Raw genomic sequence first — 4,192 nt, 5'->3', positions numbered from 1 at the left:
GGTCCCAAAGCTACTGCAACATGAGTACAAATCATCAATCTGTAAACATATTATTTTGAGGAAGAAGCAGTAAAAGCCACAGACATTTGAAGGCTTTTCTAATGTGTTAATGATATCAGGATATTTTTAATGTCTCTAAGTTCATTTACTTTTGAAATTCAAAATTGTTGGTGCAAAGTATTTTATTAAATGCTAGATTCCAATGTTTGTTTCTGATCACTCATAAGTTTAATTTACATTAATGTGCTATTTTATTTAGCCTTTAAAAGTACAAGTTACAGCTTTGTAGTATATTTTGAAGTTAGGGATTGTGATGCCACCAGCTTTGTTCCTTTTCTCAGGGTTGCTTTAGCTATTCAGGGCTCTTTTGTGGTTTCATATAAATTTTAGGATTCTTTTTTTTTCTTTTTTTTGAGGAAGATTACGTCTGAGCTAACTGCCGCCAATCTTTCTCTTTTTGCTGGGGAAGGCTGGCCCTGAGCTAATGTCTGTGCCCATCTTCCTCCACTTTATATGTGGGACACTTACCACAGCATGGCTTGTCAAGTGGTGCCATGTCCACACCCGGCGAACTGGCAAACCCTGGGCAGATGAAGCTGAACGTGCGCACTTAACTGCTGTGTCACCAGGCCAGGCCCAATTTTAGGATTCTTTGTTCTATTTCCGCAAAGAGTGTCATTGGGATTCTGATTAGGATTGCATTGAATCTGTAGATTGCTTTAGATAATGTGGACAATTTAACTATGTTTATTCTTCCAATCCATGAGTGTGGAATATCTTTCCATTTCTTTATGTCATCTTTGATTTCTTTCAATAATGTCTTATAATTTTCAGTGGTTTCTTGGTTTCACCTCCTTGTTTAAATTTATTCCTAGGTATTTTACTCTTTTTGCTGCAATGTAAATGGGATGGTATTCTTGAGTTCTCTGTCTGCTTATTCATTATTAGTGCATAATAATCTAAACAGCATGGTACTGGCAAAAAAAAACAGACACACAGATCAATGGAAAAGAATTGAGATACTCCCAAGTACTTGATCTAATACATTAAGTTCCAACTTCTGGGGGAATGTACACACATGGATAAATTTATTAGATTTAACTTCATATTTGTAATAATTACTTTTTTGGTCTGCCCCTATAGTATATGTCTTCCGAAATGCCATAGAGATAAATTCATTTGGTATTATACTTTTTTGTGTCTGGCTTCTTAGCACAATGCTTTTTAAATTCATATATGTTACTGTGTGTATCAGTCATACATCTCATTTCATTGCTGAGCAGTATCCCACTGTATGGATATACCAAAATGGTTATACATTAGCTATTGAATGCACATTTGGGATTGTTCACTGTTTTCTGAATCATTTTCTATATAAAAAGTTTCATAAGGAAAATAGCAATTCCACTGACAAGTTTAGGTTTAGCAATAAATATTAGCCTCGACTAGTTTTCTTTGCCATGTTATAATATTTTATTTATATTTTTATTTATTTTCTATTTTTTATTTGATTAGACTAGACAGATTGGAAATTTTCAAATAATGTGTTTTATTTGTACATTTCAAATCTCATGTATTGAGATTTGATGTTAGTTGTTAATTTATTCTGATTTATCTTTTTGCTAAAGTATTGCCTTATTATTCTATCTATTTTTTCGTAATTTCTCTCTTAACAATGAGGTCATCTGAGGCTGCAATGATTTCAATATATAATGTTTTATTTTGCACCAGACTCAAAACAAAATGGACTGAAATATAATAATGATCCTTTATTTTCCCAGATCAATCAAAGGTTTCCTAGGGGAATAAGTATTTTTCTTTCTGTTTTTTTTTTTTTTTTGACTATTTTGATTTTGGATTTGTTTTAAAACCCCTGGCATATTTCTCTTTTAAAAAATTAGTGTTGATAAAAGTTACTGTGATCTGTTTCACAGTCTAGTGTATGACTTTTTTTTTATGGCTTACATATGCCTTTTTTTTGAGTTCATAATAGTTGAGGGCCCGCCTGTTGGCACAGTGGTTAAGTTTGCACGGTCTGCTTTGGGAGCCCAGCGTTCACCAGTTTTGGATCCTCGGTGCAGATCTACACACTGCTCGTCAATCCATGTTGTGGTAGGCGTCCCACATATAAAGTACAGGAAGATGGGCACGCATGTTAGCTCAGGGCCAGTCTTCCTTGGCAAAAAGAGGAGGACTGGTGGCAGATGTTAGCTCAGGGCTAATCTTCCTCAAAAGAAAAAATTTTAAAAAATTTAAAAAACAAGAAAATTACATTGATATTTCAGGTTTCTTTTTTTTCTAATTCTGAGCTCAGCTCGTGTCGAAACTTTCATAGTTATAAAGGCCAGTAGTAAAACCTTTTTTCACCATTGCTCAGAATTTCATACACACACATCACCCCCAAACTCATTTATCTATTGACAAGTCCTCAGTTATCCACTGCCGTCTTTATACACACACACTCACACACACACATTACCCTAGACATGAGCCAATATTGTACTCTATGCTTTTGCTTCTCAGAACTCAGAGATTACTCATCAGGTAGACTTGAAGCTCATCTGGTGCTCGGATTTGGCTATTTTCATCACTGGTCCACTTCAGTAAGAGCAGATCTCAGAGAAGATATTTCAGCTTTCAAAATAGTTTTCCTGGGTGGGCTCAAATGTGTCTCTGTCGTAACGCACATCCCTCTCCTTTGAACTGTGGCCTACACTTCACCTAAAAGTCTTAGGAATATTGGATATTCTACCAGAATTTTAACTCTGTAATCCAAACTTTAAGCCTGCTTTTCAGCCATGTCTGTTCTGCATATCTATAAGCTAAAGGATTATTTGAATCTCTCTGATTCTCTACCTACGCTTTGACTCAGGAGGTCAAAGACCCAAGGTTTATCTCATATTTAAACTCTCCTTTAAAGCTGGAGCAGCTAGTGCATGTAAAAATTCTTATTAACCAACATTGCCCATAACTAAAACCTGCCACAGGGGCATGCTGCCCCAATGTTGTGTCCCCCACCTGAAATTAAAGACCAGTTTCCATTTACTTCAAAAAAGTTAGTTTTCTGCACTCTGACTAAATCTGTGAATAACCTAATTCCACAATACCATCTTAAATATTCATTTTCTGGTAGTAATCAATGTAAGCAATGGGGATCCAAGTAGAAAACCCAAGGCATATTCAGCTAAGATTTTTAAACAGATTTTGATAAATGGATTACTTATTGAGATGTAAATAGCCTTTAGAAAAACTGAAAGGGATGTCAAGGCACACAGAGACTAGTAATAGCGTGAAGACATGACCATCTGTAATAAACCCAAAAGTTCAAGGGGAAGAGCTCAGTGAGAGGCAATATTCTTCTGTCTCAATCATTGTAGGACCAGGTACCAGGCAACTAGACACCACCTCTATAGCTCAGAGCCTGACCAAATTGTTCAAACCAGCTGATTCTAAACTCTTTACCCTGCTCGGCCTTGTTTTTCCCTTGGAAACTCCAATAAAGGCTCTAGCCTAAACCTTGTTCTTGTTCCTGTCTTGTGCCTCCTGATCAGCCTGGTGTTTTTCTCTGTGACCCTACGTGGTGCACTGTGTCCCCTGTTTCTAGGACCTATGAGTATAATAAACTTTGTTTTCCTGAGCTTCTTCTGTGTCTCTTCTTGTGGCCATACTTGACTGGCCATCTCATAAAAGAATACACAACAGGAATACTTCCACAATCAGAACACAGTGCCAAAGAAAGGAGAGAGTGAAAAAATGTCATTGTCACTCTTCCTTCCAGTGCTGTGATTTTTCTACTCAAACCATTCATCCAGAGGCCAGAGGGTGAAGGAGCCCAGGTAATGACGTGTCTAGGTTTAATAAAATTCATAGAATTGGCCATTTTGTTTGTTGTTGTTGTTGTTGTTGGAGGGAAGAGAAAAGAAGGCATCTTCAAGTATGACATATAATCAATTGGTCCTCTTTTAAAGATAAAATTACAGCTTTTTTCTTTTATTTTGTAAAATGTTTACACCATATCTCCATATTCTTGACATTCATGTATCTTAACTAACTCAATTTTGTCCTCAATTATTTATATTAGTCTTTGGGGAAGGAAATATGTTGGTCAAAATGGAGTTCCAAACTCTATGAGTGGGTAATGATAAATATATTTCATGCTCTCACCACTTTTCTAATGCTGGCTATTAAGGGG

The 4,192-nt window shown here is 36.1% G+C and overlaps 2 non-coding genes across 2 annotated transcripts; both read right to left on the bottom strand.

The window, feature by feature from the left end:
- Positions 1–2,305: 2,305 nt before the first annotated feature.
- Positions 2,306–2,375, bottom strand: LOC124245243 (small nucleolar RNA U2-30). Its single transcript, XR_006890239.1, has one exon. It is a non-coding gene; the product is annotated as a small nucleolar RNA U2-30 (small nucleolar RNA).
- A 142-nt stretch (positions 2,376–2,517) lies between these two features.
- On the bottom strand, positions 2,518–2,596 carry LOC124245244 (small nucleolar RNA U2-19). The gene has a single exon (XR_006890240.1). It is a non-coding gene; the product is annotated as a small nucleolar RNA U2-19 (small nucleolar RNA).
- Positions 2,597–4,192: the final 1,596 nt, after the last annotated feature.

This window comes from Equus quagga, chromosome 9 (genome assembly GCF_021613505.1).
Source record: "Equus quagga isolate Etosha38 chromosome 9, UCLA_HA_Equagga_1.0, whole genome shotgun sequence".
NCBI lineage: Eukaryota > Metazoa > Chordata > Mammalia > Perissodactyla > Equidae > Equus > Equus quagga.
Note: the sequence above shows the minus strand (reverse complement) of the source record. Positions and strands in the feature narration are given on the sequence as shown.